The sequence below is a fragment of the Micropterus salmoides genome, unplaced genomic scaffold (assembly GCF_014851395.1).
Source record: "Micropterus salmoides isolate LMB-PRFRI ecotype aquatic unplaced genomic scaffold, ASM1485139v1 Ms_hic_scaffold_23, whole genome shotgun sequence".
NCBI lineage: Eukaryota > Metazoa > Chordata > Actinopteri > Centrarchiformes > Centrarchidae > Micropterus > Micropterus salmoides.
In genome coordinates this window covers 4668847-4696131 of record NW_024041484.1, presented here as the reverse complement: position 1 = coordinate 4696131, position 27285 = coordinate 4668847, and the positions used below count along the sequence as shown (strand labels likewise).

General features: G+C 42.6%; 1 protein-coding gene and 1 pseudogene across 5 annotated transcripts in view; one reads left to right on the top strand and one right to left on the bottom strand.

Moving 5' to 3' along the window:
• Positions 1 to 27285, top strand: part of kcnc2 (potassium voltage-gated channel, Shaw-related subfamily, member 2) — a 186324-nt gene that overhangs the window by 63311 nt on the left and 95728 nt on the right. The window lies entirely within an intron of this gene.
• LOC119918173 overlaps positions 6155 to 27285 on the bottom strand; it is a 24295-nt pseudogene continuing 3164 nt past the window's right edge.

Sequence of the window (27285 nt, the reverse complement as noted above, 5' to 3'; positions counted from 1 at the left end):
TGATTCTGTGGCAGAGGAAGGCCAAGAGAGCTGTATACTGATCAACCTGTGGGCTTAGATTAAATAAAAATCCAATAAGTGCATCCAAGCCTTATATTGTTTCTCAAATGCACACTTTCAAGCCGTACAGTCAAGGCTTTTCAACGAGCGTGGGAACCCTGTTGCCAGATCTGGCTAGATGCCTGCAATGCAGTTGTAAAATACCAGCTGTCATTCAGTCAGTCGTCATTGATCAGTAAATGACACTGACGCTGACACTTTGTCTCACAAACCTACCTCTCATGTCAGAGTGCAACTTCACCTTTAAAGTCAGTTATAATTTATTCCATCAGCATTGTCTCATACTAGTCAGCTGAGCCATCTGGAAATGACATCTACTCATTCACTTCTCAGGGTGTGGACCGAAGAAAAGTACAAACTGGTAATAATTATGTTTCATGAACAGAATTTATATAACCCCAAAACTTACCTGGTATCATTAAAACTAATCTTCCGCCAGACAACCGAGGCTTGCTGAAGTGTCCTTGATTAATAAACACTTAATGTCCAAACTGGTGGCTCGTCCATGACCTGGACTTAAATCACCTGTGCTCATAAAATCTGTCTGAAACTAACAGATGTAGAGAGATTGGTTTCATAATAGCTAAACATTAGGCCAAGGGGTGTGGCTGTGGCCGCCTAGCTGCAGGTCACTGGGTCAAGCTCAAAGATGGAGAGGTGAGGGTTGAGGTTTTATTAGAAATATGGAGGCAGGGGACCGGCTTTCCCAGTTTCTTTAATGTCACGGTGAGCGGGAAGTCACCTTGCGTGGGGCATCACTCTTTGTTATTGACTGTCAGGTTTTGAAGGGACAAAAAGGGAAAATTAAGGGGAATGTTGGACAATATTTAAGTCAGATGTGTGCATGTGCAAGCAGTTATTTGAGTGTTAAGTGTTTCCCTGATTTGTACCATTTTAACAAAGTAACAGTAATGTTTTTCATGTATTAATGCATTTTGTAATTATTATGATTCTTCTTTCGTTGTCCTGTTTTTCATGACATCTTTTTTTTTAAGTTATTGAATTATTGATTTATATGTCCAAACTAAGATACCACAAATGATTTCTCACGCCTGTAGGAATTTAGATAACCACTCAATCAGTAACCACACTGATCTAAACATCCGGACTGTGACCTATGGTGGCCTCATAAAAACATGTGGTCTCTTCTTCTACTGTCGTCACATGTTTGGATGTGTGTGTGAGTGTGTGTGTGTGTGTGAGACAGACTGTGGCTTTTGGGCGTTACTTGTGTGAGAGAAGCAAAACAGGGCTCATCAGTAAATGTTGGTCAGCGGTTCAGTGTGTGGTTGAGAAGTTCCTGCTCTGAGAACTGTCCGCCTCAGTCACACCCACAGTGTGTTTTATTGTATAGTGGACACATTTAGTTTTGCTACATTCATTTTGTTGGGTTGATTTATTAATTGAGGTGTTATCTCAGAGAGAGATAATAACTTATAATAGAGATGTGCTCTAATAAACCAAACTGAAGGTAAGTGCTCCAGGTTTTAAATATCCTGCTCTAGAAATGCTTGGTGTGAACATACCTTAACTCATTAGTACAGTGTTAGGAAGCAGACCTGCCCTGGAAGTCAGCAAGCAGCTGACTCCAGCGGTCTGACCTCACCCGAGTCGAGCGCTCTCCTCCAGTCTGTTGCGTGTCAGGCTCCTGAGAGCCACCTGGTCCTCCTCCACCACCTCAGGGAACACGCTGTATTATTCAGGCCATTACTCACCGCGGTGCTGGATTACTCACGCCTTCCCTGCCTTGCTCTGTTACACTCCAGAAAACATCTTTGTGTGGGATGGCCTCCAACGCAGCAGATGCAGATCCCTGCCAACAAACACACCTCTATCACCCGGGGTGATAAACAGAAACAGAGGTGGACTTTCCCATCCCTCCGGTGACAGAGACAGCACTGAATGAAACGCATCAACAATAATTCACCAACAAAACAGTTATGTAACTTCTAAAACAATAAGCCATGCTCAGAATAAAGGTACTGCCACATCAAAAAGCTCAGCCACAAGCAAATGTATCAGATTTCTAAAAGGCTTTCACACAAAAATGATAATAGTGACTGTTATGAAAAGATTATGAAAACAATGATGTCTGCAGTATCTGTTGTCAGGTTTGACTGTATTTAACCTGCATAACCTGCAATGCCGCGAAGCTGCGGGCTGTCTAAAAATGTTCGGCTAAAACATTAAACAACATTGACAGTTAAAGTTTTGCCATAATTAGTTTGTCCCTGATTTGCTTTTAGGTTGTGCAATATGTGTTTAACTAAAATGAAATACTTTCTGTTTAGTAGAACATCTCTGCCTGAGGGAAATGTTGGTACTGTACTCGGGCAGATCAGAGTTAAAATCCGAGTGCCCCTGAAATGCACCTGTTGTCTTCAGAGCGCTTCATTGACTGAATTCTGAAAGATGCACAAAGTTGCTCAAATTCAGAAAGCTGTGATCTTTCGTACATATGCATATATGTGTTTATTATACAACAAAGTGAAATGGCTTCATTCTGCTCTGTGTGTTGTGCTGTAACAAATACAGTATGGACAGACTATTCCGGCTTCCCAGTGTTCAGTGAGATGAAGCTGGCAAGAGGGCAAAAATGGAGAAGAGTCTGCAACGTAGGCGTAAGGACTCAGGGGAGTTGTACTTGTTCTCCTCAATGAATAACATTGTAGTCTGGCCCTTGAATTTTGCGTAGCCCTTTTAAAAGACAAATCCACTACAAGTTGATTTGCTGTTTGGTGGTTATTACATGCACAAGAAGTCCCTGGTCTTGTATGTGTTCAAAATTCCAAACAGCTTTTTGTTTACTTGTGTTCCTCCAGAAGATTACATCACAGAGAAGTTCAAAGCATGTGCAAGGTGAACTCACCAGCCCTGTACTGACTGTACCTCCACACCTGGCTCATGTTGCCTCCTAGATTTAAGGCTCTCTGTATTTCAGCCAGCAAACCTCTTTTTGTGTTGCTGGATGTTACTGGGACAGGTTTGAACAATGTCTTCTTTGTCTCCCAGCAGGCTCACCTATTCCTCTGCCTCTCTGAAGTGACAGAGTAGGTGACAAGGTAAGATAAAAAGCCTGAGATTAGCTTGAAAGGAAGTGTGGTGCACCAGATGTTTCCAAACTGCAGAGCAGAAGGGTTGGAAGGGAGAAGAATTTGACTTAAAGAGTTATATCTCTTTTTTGTGCATGTAAAAGGTTTGCAAAGTGAAAAAGCCCAAAGTCCAACCCAAAGGGAGTTCCCATCTCCCACAGAAAACCCTGCTCTGAACTGCTTGAAAACAGCTTGTTTGTAGTCCAGCCCTTCACTTCCTTTACTTCACAATGAAAACGCGTCATAAAGCTTGCCAAGCGGCTAGCGGGGTCAGACACGCCCTCAAACCAAGCTAGTCTGAGCGGAGTATCACCTCACCTCCGTCGAGGTTCCAAGTCAGCTGAGGGATACTAAAATGTAACGTGAAAACACGACAGACTGCTGAGTGGTCAGAGAGAATATTCACTATTCACTGCATCATCATTGCTGCACCAGACAGAGGCCAGCAACAGAAAGTTTTATATTTTACAGTTTTCGTACGGAATTTCATCACTAAATCCACTTCTGAGAAGTTTTGAGGTAAAATCAGCTGTGTAGATTTTGAATATTGACAGTTTTACGAGAAGTGATGGCGTGATGAATATTTTCGGAGTTGAGGCGCTCCGCAAGTGGCTTCGTTGGAAGCTTGTGCCAACCGGCGGGAGGAGCATGTGAGGCCGGCCAGCCGCCCGCTCACAGAGCCCTCTGCTCCCGCCGTCACACATACCGCTGCAGCAACAACAGCAGAGGAAAACACAGCTGGAAGGTTTTCATACCGCTCATCTGTCTTTACATTCTAATATTGAATGTAATATTGAAACGTTTTAACCATAGACTGTATATATTTTAAGAGCTGTGTGGATTGCTGGAGTGTGTGTCGCATTGAACATTATGTCGCGGCAGTTGAGTATGGCGTCGCTCTGGGTACTGTCTGCAATGGAAAACGGAGCAGGGCCGAGTACAGTCGAGTCTATCAATTTGCGCTATGGAAGCATTTTTCGGCAAGGCAGCAGAGATCGTCAGAACACCGGCAACAGTTCAATGTTCAGTCCTAATGGTAAGATGTGGAACAATGATGTTGTGTGGTTGTGGACTGGTAATAACTTATACCATCTGCTAGGTTACGGTCGCAGTCTGAAGCGGCTTTGATTTGGATCACACTACCTTGTTACTTACGACCTGCCCTTCTCTGCTTCTGATTGGCTAGTAGTCCTTACCTGGGAACTGTGCATGTGCAACTCCCAACAAAGATTTTGTACAAGTAAGATGCATCACTCTGTAGCTCAAGAGCGGTGGAGGGTGAAAACAGGAGCTTCAGCAATGGGCTGTATGTTTTTTGAAAATTAAACCATGTAAACCTGTTCTGGTACAACCCCTAAATAAGATTTTGAACCTGAAAATGAGCACAATACCACCTCTTTAAAAGACTTGAAATGAATGGTTAACGGATCCACTCAAACTGTAACTTAACCTTTACTGTGCTGCTACCACTGTACTGACAACGATAAGTGAGTTAGAAGAAATGATTGACAGCTGATAGAGTGCTAGATGGCGCAAGCTACTCTGGAAGCTTGTTCCAGACAAAGATCACCTGTTGTCTCAATCCAGACTTCTGAAACTTCTGTGATGGATCTGTCTAAGCACTCTGGGCTGCCGTGCAGTTCAGTTGGGGTTAAGCTGATGTAATTGAGTTTCAGGCCTTTCCTGCCTTAAAATATAAGCTGCAAAACCATGTATTCTATTTTTTTTTTTACTATAACACTAGCAACATCCCTGTTGTGCTTACAAGGCATCCATGCTCATTACATACCCTGGTAAGTAGCTGAATCAGATACTCAATCTCTACATCTCAACATCCATCCTCTCGGTCCAAAATGTCACAAGCATTTACCTGCAGTCCATAATGCAGGTATTTAGCCAACATATCTGATGTATTCGAGCCAACTTAGTGGAACAACGGAAACATTGAAGAATTTAATGAGTTCCTCATCAGCCTAATGACAGTGACCTTTTTTACCCAGAAGAACAAAATGGACTCATTAATAAAATGTCTAGTGGGGGTAAACTGTTTTCAGAGGAGCCTTGAGAATTCTCATAAAACTGGAAAAGCAATGAAACGTTCAGATTTTCATTTCTCTCCATGCAGATTTATTTTTTCATTAAATGGTCATTAGATGAAGTCATGGCTGACGGATGTTATTACCTTTAATTATTTAAAGGTAGTCATTGTTCATTTCCTCTCAGTTTACAGCAGCATGGGAAGAACATTGGCAGTCTGATTTTAGTTTTAGAGAAAGGGTTGTGAAATAAGTCGACCCCGTCTCATAAGGGACAAATATATGTTGGAGACTCTCACAGATTTACATTTTTGCACAGTTTGCCATTTAGTCAGCAGCTCTGCCGTTTTGACGGCTTCTTTATCATGCTGAGTGAACATGTGAGAGATTATCAGAAAAAGTTGTCAATTTTGTCCATTCTCACTCACTCTTTCTTTGGTACATTTACACCCAACTGTGTGTTTTATATTATATCTGTATGTGCATTTTCAGCTTGTGCATAAAAAGCAGGTAAAAAGAAAGACAGAAGATATTATAAAAGCTGATTAAAACAGATTTCATCAATAATATGCCATATTCTATACAGTATTACAGTTAATGTCTTCTTTAAGAACAGTGTTAGAGTGTACTTTTCCTTGAAACATTAGCCATGTGCACTGCCTTCATCTGTAGGTGCTAGTTTGGGTATAAGATCGTTTTATTGTCATGTCAAGTATTCTCTATCTTTCCCCTGAAGTGAAGCCGTTGCTCTACTTTTTCCTGTGACCTCCATTCACGAGCTGTCACTCTGCTCTCCTTTGCTCTGAATGAACTTCCTGCAATCGAGCAATGATTGCTCTGTGCAGTTGATCAGCAAGACACTGCAACCACGTTTTGCAGCGGTAGGTCTCTGTAAACTAATTCTCTGTGGCATGGATATGAACGCCGTGAGAAAAGCGATGGGAAAACTCCCTTTTCCTTTCAGCTTTATCCGCGGCAGCGGGAGCCACAGTGGGAGCAGGACGGCTCAGCCCTGCAGCGGTGGTAGATGTACCTGTCAGGATAAAGGAGGCAGAATGTAGGCTTATTGTTGAGCTGAGGCTGATTGCTGATATGCTGGTGGCTACCTTACCACTGGGATATTTTGTCGCCCCTGGAGAGGTTGTGACAATATTTGACTCAGCTGTGGCACAGGTTCAACTGATTCAGCAGAGATATGGTGTCTGCTGCTCAACTTTATCACCCCTTAGTGTTGTGTAAGTCTTACCTGGGATCTTGTGTTACACAAGATGAGCCCAATTTCTAGTCTAGACCACATGACATTCTGCATTCATCACAGAGATACTTCTTATATAAAAGGAAAATGACTGTTAAACTCATCCTTTGTTGCCCAGTTTGCCAGCAGGTTTACATTGTTAAGTGAAGTTGAATTTCTCCAACTTTGGGCTTTTATCATGAAGACAATATTGCAGCAGGAATTGTTCAAATACACATTTATATGAATAAGCAAGTCTGAATCACAACTGTTTTAATAGATTCCACGTAAAGCCATTGTTTCCAATTCAGTTTTTGTGTGGATTAGTCAAACAAGATGTAATGCAAGCTTTATAGGTGCTGCTAGGTGGACTTAGTTTCCTGTAGACCTATAGTTATGCAATTTAATCAACAACCTGCATGCATCTGTCGAATCACATACTGTATGGTCCAGATTGGTAAAACATATCCTCTGCTGCCCAAAAGTTAATTTTGCTGTGTAACCTGTTGCACTAATAAGCAGCATCACAGCTAAAGTTACAGGTTTCTCGGATAGAAAAATATTGACAGATTTATGTACTAGCATTCAGCTAGAGCTCAACTGAAAATTAAACAAGAAACGGAAACAAAACAGCTGGGATAAACCATGAAAACATGCAGTCCCTCACGTCAACATTTACTAAATGGGAACCTAACATAACATCATTCATAGCTGTTCCGTTTATTGTATGTTCAAGCATCCAGAGTTTGTGACAACTGTATTCCAAAGAGTGAGTCTATGGTTTAAAAACAAGGCAGAATGACATGGAGACTGTGCATATGAAGTATTTTAGTCTGATAAAAAACAGGTAGACAGCACTTTATCCTCTGAAATATGGGAACATGTATGTACTCTACACATCAAAGATCGGTAGCCTCTGATTGCTTAGAAGGCAAAATATAATAATCACAAATATGTCTAAAACTTTGCTGACAAAAACTAGACCTCTAAAACTAACATACATATGTTTTAAATTACTAAGACTTAAACTGTACTTAAAGGAAGTGAGAAAAAAGACTACACTATTATAATCAGGAGCAAAAATGAAGCTGACTCTGGCCACCTCATGCAAAGTTACAGATTTGCTTATCTGTTGTTGCCCAAACAGTAACTTTGACTTTCAGACCCCTTGATTGAGCCTGGTGATAAATGTGTTGCAACGATTTGAGCGGCATCAGTTACTTCCTGCACTCAGGTTGCAACAGCTCACTTTACAATTGCTGGGAGGTGAGAGATCCAGGTCAACTGAAGTATGTCTGAAAAATGAATCAGTTCTGCAACCAGATAAAGAACTACCCTGTGCTAAACTTACATCCAGACAGATCTACTAACTGCAACCAAAACAATTCTATCTGTCATAAATTACTGGGTTGAATACCTGTCTTTAAAAGACTGTAGAAAGACTTTTTTCTCTTTTATCTCTTATATGGCTTTTTGATAAAACAATTTCTATTGTGCTTTTATGTTGTTTCTTTACCTGAGTGTGAACCTTACTGATACAGGTAAATAGTTATATATTTAACGAGGTCGACTGTTGTATTTGTTTCCATTTGGAAGCGTACTGATTCACAGGAACTGACATATGTAACATTTCTGTTTTGTTTGGAAAAATGAGACAAACCATGAGCTTTGACAGACACAGAAAATATCCAGCATGTGTCTGTATAGAGTTGTGCCATTATTTATTCACCAAACTGTTTAATTACCAGGGTGCTTTTTATACAGCTAGGATAGTTATTCTTGACCAGTGTTGGGCTCTAACGCGTTCCCCTTCGAGGGAACTCGAACTGCGTCGGTTGACGTCGTGCGTCAGCTGTCGTCCAGCTCCTACCACCACAGGCAGAGTGTCGCTGCTCGAGGTCCCCCTCAGCGCACCCGGGACTGGAGGCGGCGCTCTCTCCCACAGCCCCCCGAGACAGAGGATCTGAGGACTGTTCTGCAGGGGAAGAGGTCCTGAGAAGCCCCCCGAGAGAAGGCGACCGAGGTCCCCTCCCTCATGGCAGCAGGCGCTGTTATCCCGCCATGTTCGTGAAGCGCTAGCCTCCAGCGAGCATGCGCCGTTCTGCCCGCCCCGAGGGGCCGCAGTCCGGAGGCGCTCGGGCTCACACGCCACGGGTTTTTGGCAGGTTTTCCCTGGCGGACCTCCACTTGCCAGGGTGCCGCCACCTTGGTGGATTTCGCAGGAGCTTGGCAGGGCCTTGCCAACCTTTCCACGTGGGTCCTGCGCACTGTCATGGAGGGCTACAGGCTACAGTTCCAGGTCCGCCCCCCCCAGATTCAACAGGGTGGTCTGGACTGCGGTGCACTCAGAGCAGAGCCAGGTGTTGGGACAAGAAGTTAGCTCTCTGCTGGAGAAAGGGGCCATAGAACTAATTTCCCCGCCAGTCAGGGAGTCCGGGTTCTACAGCCGGTACTTCATAGTTCCCAAGAAGGACGGAGGACTGCGTCCGATTTTAGATCTGCGGTCCCTGAACCAATCTCTGAGGAGATTCAGGTTCAGGATGCTCACCATCCCCGCCATCATCAGTCACATCCAATCCGAGGATTGGTTTGTCACGATAGATCTACGAGACGCATATTTCCACATCTCCATCCGTCCCTCTCACGGGAAGTTCCTGAGGTTCGCCTTCGGGGCGCGGTGTACCAATATCGGGTTCTTCCGTTTGGCCTAGCACTCTCTCCTCGCATGTTCACCAAATGCATGGATGCAGCTCTGGCAACGCTGAGGCTCCAGGGCATCCGCATATTAAACTACATCGACGACTGGCTCATCTTGGCTCAGTCTCGGGAGTTAGCGGTTCGGCATCGAGATCCTCACCCACCTTCAGCGTTTGGGGCTGCGGCTCAATGCGAAGAAGAGCGTGCTGACGCCCGCCCAACGGACTACATTCCTAGGGGTGGTGTGGGACTCGACGACGATGCGGGCCCACCTGTCGCCTGCACGCGTCGGGTCCATTTTGTCCTCGGTGACCAGAGTGAAGCTAGGCCGCACCATCACTGTAAAACACTTTCAGAGGGTGTTGGGTCTCGTAATCCTGTCTGGCCTGCTGCATATTGCAGTGGTGGCTAAAATCCAAGGGATTCTCCCCGAGGGGAAATCCGCTCCATCTGATACGGGTTACGAGCAGATGCCTTCGTTCCCTGTCTGTATGGAGGAAATCTTGGTTCCTGTCCCAAGGTCCCGTGTTGGGAACGATCTGTCGCCGAACAATTAATTCAACAGACGCCTCACTCAGGGGATGGGGCGCGGTCATGGACGGCCACTTTGCGAGAGGCTCCTGGGAGGAGCATCATTTCTCTTGGCACATAAATTGCCTGGAAATGTTGGCGGTTTTCAGAGCTCTGAGGAGTTTTCTGCCCGCTCTCCGCGGTCGCCACGTCCTTGTCAGCACCGACAAAACGGCGGTGCTGGCCTATTTGAATCACCAGGGGGGTCTGCGCTCGCGCCCGTTATGCAAACTGGCACATCAGATCCTCCTGTGGTCCCAGCAGAGACTGCTGTCCCTCAGAGCGACATACGTCCCTGGGACCCAGAATCAGGGAGACTCCACTCCCAGGTGGTGGAGTTATTATGTGAAAGGTTCGGCTCCGTAGACGTGGACTTGTTTGCGTCTCGAGAGACTACGCACTGTCCCCTGTGGTTCTACCTCTCGCCCCCAGCCCCTCCAGTTCCTGGAGGCGGACCTAATGGCGGGGACAGTCAAGACGCTGCTCAGCTCCAGAGCCCCATCCACGAGAAGGACGTACGGCCTGAAGTGGAATGTGTTTGCCACCTGGTGTAGAGAACGGGCGGTGAACCCAGTTACCTGCCCAGTGACTATGGTACTGGAGTTCCTCCAGGACTGTTTCTCTGCTGGCCTTTCGCCATCCACACTCAAGGTGTGGCTGCCGTGGCGGCGTTCCACACCCCTCTGAGGGATGGGCCTCTGGGGAGGCTTCCACTGGTCGTGCGCTTCCTCGGTGGAGCCCGGAGGATGAGACCTGTGACTCGTTCCAGGGTTCCCACTTGGGACCTGGCGGTGGTTCTCGAAGCGCTGGCTGAGGCCCCCTTCGAACCCCCTATGTCCCTAAGGTTCCGTCCAGGTTGGCAGGGTCTACGGTGCTGCAGGCGTTTCATCCCCCACCTCATGTGACGGTGGAGAACGGGAGACTTCATCTGCTCTGCCCGGTCAAAGCACTGAGTATTTACACTCTGAGGTCCTCCCGGTGGAAGAAAGCAGACCAGTTGCTGGTGTGTTTCGGGTCCCCGAAGGCTGGGCTCCCCGCTTCTAAACACACGATCAGCAACTGGATTGTTCAGACTATTTCCCTGGCCTATCAGGTGCGTGGGTTACCTTCACCTATGGCCGTAAGGGCGCACTCTACTCGAGGCATGGCGGCCTCTAGGGTCCTCCTTGTAGGGGCTTCGCTCCAGGATTTGTGTGAGGCAGCTGGCTGGGCCACTCCTCACACTTTCATCCGGTTTTACAGTCTGGACCTTCCTCCTGCACCCGGCACCCGTGCACTCTCCTCCTAGTCGTGCCTACAGGTTTTTGCACGCTGGTGGGGCAGGCGGGGGCTTCGGCGTGGAATAGTGGGTATTCTCATTCCCATAGTGTCATCACTGACGCAGTTCAAGTTCCCTCGAAGGGGAACAAGACACTGCGTCGGTTGGCCACACCTCGCCCCACCTGGAGTGCCTTCATAGCAAAGAGCTAATGTGTCCGGTGTGCCGGCGTGCTTATATACGCCTCCAGTTACACCGTCACACGCTACCGTTCTAGCAATGGCAACAGGATTGGAGTAGTTTCATTCATGATTTCAGCCCTGCCACGCCCAGAGGCGTTCCCGTAGTGTCGTCACTGACGCAGTGTCTCGTTCCCCTTCTCGGGGAACAAGGGTTACATACGTAACCCGAGACGTTACTCAGTAAGTCTACTAAGCTGTAAGTTTTGCCATTAATGTGTCACGGTCTTAGATGCGAAGAACATTGTCGTCCGTTGTAAACTTTGCACAACCACCAAAAAGCCACTAGTAAGTAAGTCACTAGAAGTCGCTAAATGACGTCATCACCTAATTTGCCATGTGCATGTAATTGCAATGGACGCTTTAGGAGAGAAGAATCGCGTCATGGGAGAGACAAACAGTGAATAAAAAACACCCAAAATATGTTCAGAACTACAACCATGCAGTTCTAAACAAATTTGCACATGCAGGATTCATTTGCAGTCTCAGGCCACCTGTGAGTTCTTGAGGACGGGGGAGGGGCCCACAGCAGCACCCGCTGCTCATTGAGAAGAGTATAAAAATGACACGTGCGTTTCACTTCAGAGTCTCCAATAACACCAGAAAAAGTAGCAAGATTTTGCACTAGTGGCTTTTTTGAAAAAGAGTCGCAAGAGCTGCTCACAGTGCCGTGTTCTCGTCTCATTCACTCTGGTTGAATCACGTTATCTTTTCCCTGCCAGAGTTTTGACAAGTCCCGTCCTACTCTGCTGTGATTAACTTATACTCTTCACTGGTTATCGGATGCTGGCAAAGGATACAAGCAGCCTGCAAGCAACACTACAGAGCAGCACTAACGAAATGCTAAAAAAAACCCAAGTGAGCTAAGTACCTGCTGGACCTAAACTCCGACATCTATAAAGAACCTCGAGATGTTGGAGACGTCTCCCCTTTCAACATCAGTGAAGTATTAACTGTTGTTGATAAGCTAGTTGTCCTGTTGTTAGCATGCGTGAATAGTCTTGGACTCTTACGTTCACTCGTCACACGGCAGCTGCATGGGCTCCGTCAGCACTGGGTGCAGAATTGATTAGTTCACGACTGGGTCTCTGGGTTTGAGTCGTTCATTTGTCACGTGACATTTAGGCTATGGAGCAGGAATGAATCGTTCACCACTCACAAGGGTCCTTGGAGTCTATCGTTCATTCGGCAGCCTGAGTGACTGCCAGCGCTGGAGAATGAGAGGCAAGTCGGTTGACAGGTAACAGTCACTGGACTGACATTACATATCTATTTTGTTAATTATGTGACATTTAATAAAGCATAACGTTGTTACAGTGCAGTGATGTTGTGCTATAGTTTTAACACAGCCGAACAGTAACTTTAGTCCTAACAGCTGATGAGAGTTGTTCTGGGTCCACTCCACTTCTGTGCCCTGACAGGGTTCTACCGGGAGCCGAATTACCTCTGAGGTCGTCTCATCTCCAAAACTAACGGACCCGATCATTAAAACACAGCCACAGGGATTGAACCGCCGATCTTCCAATTAACAGGCAACCCGCTCTATCTCCTGAGCCTCATTGGGAAGTTCTCACCTGTAAAACAAATGTGTGTGTCATCACCAGCTACAGCTGACAAGAATAACCGAAGCTGTATCACACATCTATTGAATTGTTTTGGTTCTTAAGACACACGTGTACCGCGTGACGCTATTAGAATTAATCATTAAAATAAAAATTCCAACTTTCAGAATGTAACTAAAGGGACAACTGATAACAACAGCCTTGAGAAAATACTTTTTAAACTAATGCACACATAAAAACCCAAATTCCTGATAATGCTAGATCCAACTAAACGTCTGTTACACTATGGAAGGATGTACAGTATGTCAAAAACATGCTCCCATACAAAAGTGTTGTGAGCTATTATTTCCCAGGGCAAGGGTTGTGACTCACACCGATCTGAAAGACATGAAGACATAACAAGATTGAGACACAGTGAAGGAGACATTAGAAGGCCACAACCTTTATCACTCTATAAGATAAACATCTCTCTGCATGTTTCATTCATTCACTTCGCACACAGAGAGCAGAACAGCCACAGTCCTGGGCCAAATCCTAATAGTCTTCTAAAGTCTGCGCACTCTCCCTCTGTCCTTTGATGATCTGTGCTGTGTGTCAGGAAGGGGTCAAACGCTGAAGGAAATTGACAACTTTGGCCCACTGGTGGTGCCAGCTGAAAGGTCAGAGGATAACCAAAGTCATTAGGATTTCATCATCTGTGCACCATGAATGTACCAAATTCTATGACTATCAATCGAACAATTGTTGAGGTATTTCACTAAAAAACAAAAATATCAACCTCTCGTTTGCACTAAAGTCAGCAGGAACAATCTTTTTGGGCAATCGATCGACCAACCGACCGACACTGCCAAAATTTTACACAATGAATATCTGGCACCACGATGAAGACTGTGGAGATGCTTGGACTGCAAAAACTACAAAAAATGTGTCATAGCCAATGGTTCTTTGAAGCCACCTTCTTACTCAGACAATGATTGTGAAGACACAGAAGTGAAACAGCTAATGAGATGCTAAATTAGGGCTGGACGATATGGCCAAAAATGTTATCAAGTATCAAATCGTTATTTCTTTCGAGTTTAAAGGCTGATTTTTTTCGCTCCTGAGTGAAAGTTGAAGAAACTTGATGGTTAATTTTATGGTCAACACTTGATGCCAAACAGTGGATCACTTCACAAATCTGAGGTAGAACATTCCAAACAATTATGATAAAATCTTTGTCAACAAATATTCATGAATAAAATCAAGTAAAAGCTTTTTTTCATAAATTAAAAAATAAGCCCTATGATTCAAGTGAATAAATCAAATCATTGAACATTTGTTGTATTGTTATTGAAAAACACTATGTCCTGATAATTAGTTATTGTTTTATTGTCCAGCCCTACGCTAAATTATTTTCAAATGTATGGACTAATAAATGTATCATGTAAAAGGAATTAACTGACTATGCTAAACCACACCACAGAAGTTGATATGCATGAGAATGTGGCAGAATATGATTTTCAAAAGTAGAGAACTTTGAGGTAAATTGGACAGAGCAAGAATGCTCGTCCTCGGCTCCACCATGTTTCACATTGCAACCACAAGGCTCTGGCTACAGCATGTGAGGGGGAGTAGACAGTGGCAGGAACTGTTCTTTGAGTGATTATATGTTGATTGGACATTCAATGGTTACAAATGTCTATGGTCTAGGATAAAATGAGGGTAAGCTGATTAGATGTCTATTAGTCCCTTTTCTGGGGTCTATGATAAATAAAAAGCATTACATCTGGACTTTGGTGAATAGTTTGACATTTAGCTGTTTATAATAGTTTGAATATGTAATAATATATTAACTGTTTGTCTAAAACTGGGCTCTGCATCATCAAAAAGATTTGGGCTGTGTGAGAGCAGAAGCATCTGTAGCTGAGTGGGTTTTAAAAGGATGGGGATGTGGCTCTCATTCCCCTCCTCAACTGAAGTAGCGCCATTCCAGTTTCAAGTGTTTTATGTCTATTAGCTATTAAAGGAATGGCTCTCTGCATACCTTAACTGTCCCGGTAATGTTCTGAAGGAACAGTCAGAGTATCATGTGTCAGAAAACCGGTTCATGGAGATAAAGGTGCCTGTTAGTGAGCTCATGTCTCGCTCAACAGTGTGTCTATTGTCTGGACTGTCTTGCCACAAGTTCATATATTTACTACTGATAATGGGCTTGTTGTTAAACTGTGGTAAGATGTTGAAGACAAAATTGCATACAAACCAAATGAAAAACAATGAGGAGCCCACATGCAAGCCATGAGGAGTATTTGTCAACCCTTGTGACCAGATTTGACCATGCGTTGTAGCTTATCTCCATCAGTTAGCCTGATCCAGCGCAAAGGTGAACAATTGGGTGGAAATCCATGTCATGTTTTTACTCAGAAATTGTTATGCAGCATTTCTTTCCATTATTTTAAGGCTTTTAACTAGCATTTTTACTCAGAGACTAAGACTATGTTCACACTGCAGAACTTAATGCTCAATTCATATTTATTGCCAAGATCTGATTTTTTTGATTGACTGTTCACATTATGTTTTGAATGTGGCCGATATCAGACTCAAGAGTGAACTGGCTATGGTCTGAAAGTGACCTGCATGCGAAAAAGAATAATTTCCTCCCGGAGTCACAATTCTTCCAATTTCCTGTATTTCTCCAGATTTATGACAAATGTTCACAACTTTTTGTCCTTTTCATTGCATTCATTACAGTTTCTGGCACTGTACAGCACATATAAGCCCTGCAACTCTCCACAGGACAAGTAGCGAGCTCTAGTCTAGAGTGACGTCAGAGTCACATGAATTGAATGGAGCACAATCTGACTGTCCAGACTGAGATACATCTCTAAAACAAACTGTGATAAGGGTCTTTGCAAAACAGCTCTGAAGTCATAAGTGTGTTCTGAATGTCTAGACCAGAAGGTAGAGTGAAAAGCATGCCATCATGGCCTCATCCCAATGCCTCCCTGATCGCTCTCCAAGACCTCTGGGTGTCTCTGTATGTCTTTGTAGTCTCAATGCAGTAATGCATGTAAATTGTGATAACAATGCAGACTTAGCAGAAGTAACTGCGTGCAGACTGAAAAAAGAAAGCTGGAGAGAGAAGTTACTAGTTACAATTACTGCCATAGTTTTTCACATTTGCACATGTGGCTGTTGCTTTGTAAACTGGCCATGATATTGTCAGATTGTCTGTTTCGCCAAAAGCCATCAAAAAGTCAGGAGATCACTAAAGTCTTAAAATTAATTTTCAGGGAACTATAAATGTATAAACTGTGATGTGACTTGGATGCCCCCCCCCCCCCCCACACACACACACACACACACACACACACACCCATTTCTGATGTTGAAAAGGTGGTAGCATACAGGGTTTCACACAAGCACATATTTTGAATTGAAGCATAATGAGGATTAGCCGAGCTAGTTTTTTTTCTTTCTTTTTTAAGAAAAAACTTTATTTAACTAGGAAGTCACATTGAGATTAAAACCTCATTTTCAAGCGAGACCTAGTCAAGACAGTGTCAAATAGCAGGATCTAACAAATAACCAGACAACAACAATAATAATAGTATTAGCATGTTGCGTTTTAGTTAACCAGCTAGCCCTGCCTAATTCTGCTTTCTTGCACAAGTTACTGAAGCTCTCTTGTTCAGCCAAGACACTGAGCCTCCTGCAACAGCTGCTGGATGCATTATTTCTCTCCTTTAGACAAAACATGGCAGTACAGGAAGCCTTGATTAAAGCACTTCCTGTCTGACTGTCCCAGAGGATCAAGGAGCTCGGCGGCGGCTCCTGTATTATTTTACCCCCTCCACTCTGAGTCTAGTTGGCCTCAACTTCATTCAGTGAAGTTTACTGCTGAAATTGGAGAAGCGGGTGCTGAGGAGCTCTGTTTATCAAGCAGCACCGTGAGAGTGCAGAAGTGTGTGTGGGTGTTCATGCTAATGAGACTGAGAAGATGAGAAAGGGAAGTAATCTTTGATTCCCAGTAAGAAAACTTTGCTCAAATAAAGGAGTATCTCAACATGTTACCTAAGGCTCAAACATGAGCATTAAATAGGGAGCACTGAACTGGAGTCAAGCTATGATTAGCCTAGCTTAGCATGAAGACTGGGAACAGCGGAAAAAGATCTAATCCTGGCTCTGTCCTAAGTTAAAAATAAATTTAACAAACATGTAATGACCTACAAATCAAACCTTTGCAGTAACCATTACATCCCTGGATTATTAACGTCTGCGCAGACATTGTATAGTATTGTTTTGTACAGCAGTTTAACTAATGCAGACATGTTTTTTTAACTGTCTCCATGACAATTATGATTAAAAATGCATCTCCATTCTGCCCCTTCCTGCCTGTAAACTGCACCTTATGTAAATGTTGTGTAACAGCAGATTGTATCTCCCCTGACATGTTTAATCAAAGTTTGTGGAGGAGTGTGGTTGGGGGGGGAAGAGGGCCGCTGTCAAATGTCTGGCTTCGTTTTCAAACTCTGAGTCAGCAAAGGCCGCTCCCTCCGACACTCTGCCGCAGCAGGACAGTTTGTCTGGGCTGTCTCACTGCAGTTGGCTGGTGGACTGTCGGCCTGCCGAGGACACAGATGCTCCCGTCTGGGTCTGACTCAACTGGTAATGAAAGTGTTTTTTACTATCATGGCTGAGCAGTGCAAGTTGCAAATTCACCATGAATAGAGGAACACCGAATTGTGGATAAATATGTTAGCAAAGCATTTACACAGTGCATTTGTACTAAATTCAAAATATAGCATGAAAATTTGATCTGCTTTTTCACCTTAGCTATATTAAAAGTCATCATCAGGCACAGTTGCACAGTAAAATGCTGCAGCTAAAAACCACAATAGATACCTTGTGAGCACAGTACAGACAACTGTAAAGTACACCAGTCCACATAAAGGTTGTGTGTCTGAAGTGGTCAAACTCTTCTGTGCTTGTATACCAAGACATTTGGCAGTAACATGATGCTCTGGGCTGGCTCCTACAGCTTAAAAAACATGCATACATTTCCAGACCAATCATCATAGCGAAGCACTTGTCAAAATGTCACATCATTTTTGAGCCCCCCTCCTATCATACCCTTCCAATGTTGAAATTGGGGGGCTGTGTCAAAATTTTTTTGTTACTTTCTGAAACATACAATCCAACAAGCAATTCAACAAGTGGCCATATTAAGCTGTTTGTGGGCAAAAAATGTTCCCGTTAAGGACATTACACAAAGCAGACTACAGGTGGAAGCTTAATTATATAATTTATATTTTATTATTAAGTTATTAAGTCATTGAGATATTATGTAATATCTGTGGTTGCTTGTGGTAACAAGATGTGCTACTCTGTCAGAAATGCAACAGGGTTTTAAGACCTGACCATGTGATTGCAGCGTCCCTGGTACTGGGAACCTTTGCATGTCATCCTCTGTTTCTCTCTAATTTCCAGTCATCTCTCTGCTGGATAAGGTCTAGTGAACACCGAAAATGCCCCCAGAAACATCCGTTTACAACTGAACAAACCTATTTCTACAACAACAACTGATGATTGAAGTCCAGTACCGTGAAGTGTAGTCCAATTACTAATGACTATTGCTGTAAAATCCTTATTTGTGGGTACTAGAATTTTGTGTGGTAATTTGCCAATGACAAAAACTACAAAGCATTTAACTACAGCTGTAAGACAAACGTAATGAAGAAAAAAGTACACTGTTTGCCTCTGAGATGTAGTGGAGAAGTATAAAATTCCTAAAAATGGAAATTCTCATGTACAGTACTTGAGTAAATGTACTTAATTACATTCCACTTATGTACTTTTTTGTAGAAACACCGTGACAGTCATGAAAGAATGAACAAAGAATGGGATTTACGTTTTCATGTTCATTATATAAAGGTTCCTAAAACAATTATATAACATCTGCCTGCTTAGTTTAGACCCTTTGCATAATTTTAATCATGCCCAGATTTTGTATCACATTTATTGCCATGCGATTTGCCAGTCTTTGGTTTAGTTATGTAACTATCATCAGCACTCCCTGAGTGTCTGCATACCAGAACACTCTGTTTTTGCAGTCTACCTGTTGATCTTCCCTACCAAGTGATACTAATTTTCGACACCACTTAAACACCACTTCATGCCTGTACAGGTGTGTGAGTGTACATCTCTATGTTTGAGAGGTCACAAGGTGGCCACTGCAGGAATGGTGTTTTAATGCTTTCTTTCCCCCACTTCATAGTTGGCTTTTTTAACGCCAGAGACGCTTAACTGCAGCAAGCCAAAGCTAAAACACAGCCAAGTCAAATATTGGTTGAGACCAAATGCTCAGCAGAGAGCACCAACATGTCCATATATCCATGTTGTCATACTGGTATTATTTATTGGTTTTGCTGCCAGGTGGCTGTGGTTTGGTGATTAACTCTGGCAGTAAGGAGAGTGCATACCGTTCTTTGCTCACATAGACAGGAGCATGCCGGGTTGCCAGGTAGAGCGGCTATTTTGCTCTTTCTGTCTGTGAAATACAGGCTGCATTTTAAATCATTTTTGTCATATTGTGCTTTTCTTTTTGTTTTGGTCTGGGATTGTTTATTTTTATTTTTTGCCATTTTGTAATATGAATTTGGTCACACATTCCATCAGCTGCTCATCAGACTGCCTTTTGTAATGGCTTTCTGATATTCTGTTACTCATTTGCACATACTGGTGTTCTCTATTATCAGTTTTTAATCATATTTCCACCATCTTTTTCTTGTTTCTTGCGTTAAATGTCCCCTTATATTCACATCAACATTATTAACAGAATGAGAAAAAATAACAGTTTTGACATAATGTCAAAGATGTCTATGTAGTGTATTGCAGAGTTATCTACTGAAGTTAGCATGCTAACCAGCTAGCTCTGGCTTGTCCTGTCTTGTATTACCACTTTGCAGTTCAAGAGGCGACGTTAAGTCCCTGGAGCGTCCGGTCTGCACTCTGTCCAACATGCGAGGATGAAGCAGTAGCTCTGCCCCAAGGGCTAGATAGAAATGATAGAAATGGAAGCTAAACAGGACTGGCATTGCTTTCCACCTTTGGAAACAGCTCTTGGCTAATAATAATAACTGGCAAGTAAACAGCTGTGAATGCTTATTTAGCGATAGCTTATAAAGGTAGCTAATTGTATAGCATTACTTACAGAGTTAATATGGTTGCTAAATTAGCTTTTTGTTGGAAGAAATAAAGACCTATGGTAGGGACTTGGGCAGCCCCCAGCGAAAGAGTTTCCTAGTCGACTGATGAAACTGTTGTCGGCTGTCCAGGAACGTTCCTGGGATAGTAGAGCAAACAAACACTAATAGTATAACTGACTATTAGGGGGCAGCCCTAGGAGGGACTGTGCATTTCCTTGTTTCTTATGATAGGGGTAAACAACATTCTGGTGATATGCTGCCCCCAAAATAGGTTGACCAGACGTCCCCGTTCTCCGGGGACAGTCCCCGGTTTTGGTGGCCTGTCCCCATCTGGAGCTGAGATGTCCCCGTTTTTAATTGTGTGTTAATCATAGACTGTTTAAGGTGTTAACGGACCTGAAAGCAGATTTTACGCAGCCAGAAAGACTGGACAGCAGAGCATACAGGTGTTATGCTGAAAAGTGATTGCCGTCCACATGTATCGCCCAGTCTCTTCACAACTACAGCTGCTTTTATCTGGATCAAACAGACATATTGTGTAAATAAACATCACTTTATGTCCATGGTAATAGCAAATGTCTTTGTGAGACTTTGTGAGAAAAATCACAATTGTGGCCAAATAAGTGTTTGCAGTTTATAGCGTAACCAAGCATGACATTTACGTGATTATAGGCAATAACAGAAGCCTGTTGTTGCCAATGGAATAAATGTTTGGTAGGCCTATGTCTAATATCCTTGTTTATATTTGGAAAATGGAATGAAGCCCATAATTAACTTGACTTTCTACTGAGTTATATATATAATAAAAACATGAACTCTTTTGCAATTATCCTTATGACTCTACATTGTTTCATTTGCTGTGTACCAACAAATGCAGTCCTCCTTACCTGTTGAAATACCTTTAAATGGAATACAACTCATGTAATGCACTATTCCACTTCCAGAAAGTGATTGCAGCTTCTACTCATTGACTGAAAGGTAGATTGCCTCAAAATGACTTGATTATTTTCATGAGGGTCATATTTGACAGATTATAACTGAACTTAAATGGCCAAAACCACACATAAAATGCAGTATTCTGCTTGCCAGACAGTGATTGCAGCCTCTGCTTATTGACTGAAAGGTTATTTCTGCCCTGAAATTAGTTGATTATACTCATTAGGGTTATATTTGACAGATTGCAATTGCCCCCCTTTATTATTTCACATACAGTGGGTACGGAAAGTATTCAGACCCCTTTAAATTTTTCACTCTTTGTTTCATTGCAGCCATTTTCCAAAAATCAAAAAAGTTCATTTTATTTCTCAGTAATGTACACTCAGCACCCCATATTGACAGAAAAAAACAGAAATGTAGAAATTTTTGCAAATTTATTAAAAAAGAAAAACTGAAATATCACATGGTCATAAGTATTCAGACCCTTTGCCGTGACACTCATATTTAACTCAGGTGCTGTCTATTTCTTCTGATCATCCTTGAGATGGTTCTACACCTTCATTTGAGTCCAGCTGTGTTTGATTATACTGATTGGACTTGATTAGGAAAGCCACACACCTGTCTATATAAGACCTTACAGCTCACAGTGCATGTCAGAGCAAATGAGAATCATGAGGTCAAAGGAACTGCCTGAAGAGCTCAGAGACAGAATTGTGGCAAGGCACAGATCTGGCCAAGGTTACAAAAAATTTCTGCTGCACTTAAGGTTCCTAAGAGCACAGTGGCCTCCATAATCCTCAAATGGAAGACGTTTGGGACGACCAGAACCCTTCCTAGAGCTGGCCGTCCGGCCAAACTGAGCTATCGGGGGAGAAGAGCCTTGGTGAGAGAGGTAAAGAAGAACCCAAAGGTCACTGTGGCTGAGCTCCAGAGATGCAGTCGGGAGATGGGAGAAAGTTGTAAGTCAACCATCACTGCAGCAATCCACCAGTCGGGGCTTTATGGCAGAGTGGCCCGACGGAAGCCTCTCCTCAGTGCAAGACACATGAAAGCCTGCATGGAGTTTGCTAAAAACACCTGAAGGACTCCAAGATGGTGATAAATAAGATCCTCTGGTCTGATGAGACCAAGATAGAACTTTTTGGCCTTAATTCTAAGCGGTATGTGTGGAGAAAACCAGGCACTGCTCATCACCTGTCCAATACAGTCTCAACAGTGAAGCATGGTGGTGGCAGCATCATGCTGTGGGGGTGTTTTTCAGCTGCAGGGACAGGACGACTGGTTGCAATCGAGGGAAAGATGAATGCGGCCAAGTACAGGGATATCCTGGATGAAAACCTTTTCCAGAGTGCTCTGGACCTCAGACTGGGCCGAAGGTTTACCTTCCAACAAGACAATGACCCTAAGCACACCGCTAAAATAACGAAGGAGTGGCTTCACAACAACTCCGTGGCTGTTCTTGAATGGCCCAGCCAGAGCCCTGACTTAAACCCAATTGAGCATCTCTGGAGAGACCTGAAAATGGCTGTCCACCAACGTTTACCATCCAACCTGACAGAACTGGAGAGGATCTGCAAGGAGGAATGGCAGAGGATACCCAAATCCAGATGTGAAAAACTTGTTGCATCTTTCCCAAAACGACTCATGGCTGTATTGGATCAAAAGGGTGCTTCTACTAAATACTGAGCAAAGGGTCTGAATACTTATGACCATGTGATATTTCAGTTTTTCTTTTTTAATAAATTTGCAAAAATTTCTACATTTCTGTTTTTTTTTCTGTCAATATGGGGTGCTGAGTGTACATTACTGAGAAATAAAATGAACTTTTTTGATTTTTGGAAAATGGCTGCAATGAAACAAAGAGTGAAAAATTTAAAGGGGTCTGAATACTTTCCGTACCCACTGTATATAACATTATATTTTTAATGACATACTGACCAAACCAAAAATGTCCCCGGTTTTCATTTCAGAAATGTGGTCACCTTATGTTTGGATTATGAATTCAAAAGCTGATCAGTTCTTACATATATTTATTTTGTCCTGTGTAAGAAGAAATAAAGAATTAATGACAAAAAAAATGGCCTTTTCTTCACAAGAGTTATAGGCTCTCATTCGTGCCAGGGCTGACAGGCCTCTAAAGCCCTTGCCAGGGCCTTAAAACCTTAAGCCCAGGTTGGGTCAGAAGCACTCCTGAAATCCAGAATGATGAAACTGCTCTAGGGTTAGCCTCAGCAGAGTGACATGCTGTGTTGTGGTAAAATTTAAAGAATTGACCAAGAAAATGAAATTTCATTGCAGGGTTTACAGTCTGCTTTGGTAGCGAAGCCTCAATCGTACTAGCAGCAGATGACATTGAGTGTTACCCAACATTCAATATCAGCTCAAAGTGCTACCTGGAAACCAATATTGCGTTCTAACCCTGTCACATTACAGGATTTCTCATCAAAGCAGGAATAAAAGTAACGGATGAATATGTGCTCTTTCAGCCAGTATATTGAACACTGCTGAGGTTGATATTAATTTTATTGTGGTCTCTGCTGCAGGGCATTTGGACTCACATCTTGTGTGCGCTGCAAAAATCCTTCCTGTCAAGAAATTTTTTCCTTGTAAATACTTACAGTTTTATTTACTATGAAGCCGTATGTCAAGTCAGTTTTATTTATATAGCCCAACATTACTATTGGGCTATCTCAAGGGGCTTTATAATCTGTACAGCATGCAACACCCCAGACAGGCGACAGGATTGTTGGGAAGGGGGTGGCATTAGATTTTTAGATTAGATTGGCAGGGTCAATATATCATTACTTTGAATTGTGCTATTAAATCTGTGCCTACTACATACTGTACTGTATGTTGTCTGTAGTCTAAATCCTTACAGATATATAACTAATACAAATTTAAAAAAGGAATAGCCAAGTAACATTTCTGCAATTTTCTAATTGTATGGGTTCCCTTGAGATTTATAATACTAACACAACAAATAACAATTCAGTGCACCAACAGTCTGTTATGGAGCCTTACCGCCAATATAAAATAAATTCCCAGTTATAATTTGGCATATAATACAACTCTTTAACTCACTGTCAAGTTCTTTGAGTGGGAGGCCATGTTTTTCCACTGTGAAACCTGACTCCACTGTTTAAGTTTCCTTTACAGGTGCAACCACATTATCTGACTTGATCTGCTCTGTGCTGCTTGATTCATAAATAGACTAGGCACGTATTTTAAGCAAAGCAGAGTGGAGAGCTGTCTCTGAAACATACTTTCGAGTGGCCTTTTATTGTGGCCAGCTTAAGGCACACCTGTGCAATACCCATGCTGTCTGATCAGCATCTTGATATGCCACACCTGTGAGGTGGATGGATTATCTCTGCAAAGGAGAAGTGCTCACTAACACAGATTATCACACTGAAAGCACTTTTTTTTTCAATAGAACTCACCGCTTGTAGTATCAGTGTTTTAGATCAATACAGTGTGCTTCAATTTCAGTTTAAATTTATTTATTAATTTAAAAGGGACAGTGCACATTAATGAACATCCATGACTTAAATATGCCAGATTTAGCCAGAAGGCTATTTTTCATCTGCAGACAGTACAAGTCAATATAAACCATCCATCCATCCATCTTCATCCGCTTATCCGGGGTCAGGTTGCGGGGAATATAAAACATAATAAAAACAATAAAAGAAACAGTACATTAAACCACAATGTACAAAACAATCATTATGTTGCAGTATACAGGTCATGAACTGGTTACCAAAGTGAATCATACTGTAATCTGTGCAAGATGCCATGCTTATATTATTAAAGTGCTGTTTATGTAGTAAAGTGCTATTCAAGCGTTATAGTGCCATTTCAGGCAATCAAGTTTAGTTAATGTAACTTGTTCCAGATCTCTGTGCCCTTAACTGAAAATACAGATTGTCCAAATGTTGTACGTCTGTAAGGCGTAACACAGACGTGCCCGTATCTACATGAGCTCATTGTTTATAAATGTTGTCCTGTGTCGCTTCCCTGTCACCAGGCAGAATGTATTCCCCCTCTCTGGTTTCTGTCTCTTATCGTCATCCCATTGTTCTACTGTCTGCCACTTTACAAATGACCCGCTGATGCTTTTGTCTCCGCTAATGTCTTGTGGCTGTCGCTGCAGGTACCCATCAGCCGCTCTGATCTCTGGACACAGATATAGTACAATAGGCACAGTCTTCAAGGAGATGAGGGTGTAACGAAGTAAGTGTCTTTGTCAGCTGTGATCATCTGTCAAGACAGAGACGGTCCTCACAGAGAGCCGGTGTGACGAGATACACGTGGCGTGGTTTATTGTTGTCTGGCCAATTTCGACACCGTTTGGAAAAAACTACAATATGTTTATCTAAATGAAACTGAGACTAACATCATGTTGGCAATCATACAGGGGAAATTCTGTCACCAGATGTTACTCATAACAGTAAATCTGTTTGTGATGATCATAGTGATGTTATCATGTTTATCTGAACCTGGGCTTGGAGACTATAAAATTTGAAAAGAAAGCCTGTGTTACAACCTGGGGCATTGATTGAATATTGAGTAACATCATGGGATTTAACTTTTTAACAGGTTATGTCTTTTGTCATTCAGTGTCACTTTCATGTGTTTTAGATATTGTTCATCTCTGAACAAAGCAACATATAAAGAAAAGACAAAAAAGATTTTAAGGAATGCTATTTTAAAGCACAAATGCTTGGACCTGTGTGATGACAGGTTGGGATTTATTGAAAATACCGATGTCATTTTGAAAAAGGCTCAGCAGCATCACTACTGCCTCTACGTTAACTAAATTCCTTCCAAGTAGATCGCTGAATATTGACGTTTTATTCCTTTTTTATCAAAAGCATTTTAACTTTTTCATTAATTTGCTGTTTTACATGCCTTTGCCAAAAGGACAAGATCTGATTACAGGGTGTTGTCATTTAACATTATCAAAGACCCCACAAGTCCTCTATGACTGCTTTAAGCTGCTGCCATCAAGATGTAAAACCTGGATGTAAAACAATTATTAGGAGTTTGGTCTTATTCCAGGAGCTATTAGACTTGTGAACTTCCACAGTACAAGAAAAGGGGAGTTTACCTTGTGTATAGACTGATAAATGCACTCACATTTCTGACAGTTTTGGACACACTAAGCCTTTTTCTTGTGTTGGATATTCTTGGCCAGCTATGGAAGTTTTTGTCTGTATGTAATATTGTATTTCTAGATTGTGTGTGTTTTATGTGTGTAAAAGAATTGGCTACGTGAACTTCTGTTCGCAAACTCACTTGCCTCAAATTGCCCCTTGAGAGACCAATCAAGTAGTTTTGAATGTATTTATTTGAATGACATATACAGTAAATGTGTAAATTGTGTCATTTCTTGTGTTTTTCTATCTAGAATTATAAAAATGTGGCAAATATATATTTGCTCATTCTCATAACCTAAACTCATATTAGATGAACTACATGAAAGGACTTGTGAAATTGGATAATTTATGCGGTGTTTGCACAGGAGCACACATAGCGAACATACTGTTGCTTAGATTCTGAAATGTCAGTGTTACCTGAGTGAAGGGAGCTGACCCCACCCATGAGGGAAGTGAATGTGCTGGGGATAGTACACAGCTGCCAAGCAAGAATTTCAGGTCTGGAAACCGTCCAGCAGGTCGGGGCCAGAAATGAGCAGCTTTCCTCCCATTAATCTGCTGCTTTTGAAGGTTCAACCTTCAATTACGGGTTAACTTCTCTCCCACTTTGCTAAAGTCCTCTTTAGCTGTTCTCTTGTCTCTTCAACAGTTTGTCACATTGAGTGATTTGTGTTGAGGCCTGTTGAAGATTTGAAAGTGTGTACTTTTTTTTATTTTATTTTTAGCAAGATTGACTAAACATGCTAACACATCAGTCCTCAAAATGGAAGACTACTAACCAGGAGCAAGGAGTCTGTGTTAATGAGATGTGGGCGAGTTAGCAGATCCAGGCCTCCGTGTTAATAATTTTAAACAACAATTAGAACCATTACAATGTCTGAGAAGGTTTAATGTATATAGCAGGTGAGAAAAGCAAACCGAGCAGAGGTCACGCTGAAGAATCCTATACAGTAGATTAAAGTGTGCGAGTCAGGAGCAGCCTTTGATGTGGGATCAGTGTGACAAGCCGCAGGGAGTCAGAGAGGAGAGCAACAGCTGCTGTTATCATCAGGAGCTTTACTGAACCACATCACTACTCTATCCACTCTGTGTACAGTGTGCTTTTTAGTTTGTCCATGTGCCTGCTAAATGTTTTCATTGTAACCTGATTGAGGCTACATTCCAGTCATTACAACTGTCATGTAAACAAACTAACCAAACCTAACCTCTGACTAACTAAACATAACCAGATTGCTGTGACAAACCTGGAATAATCAATCTT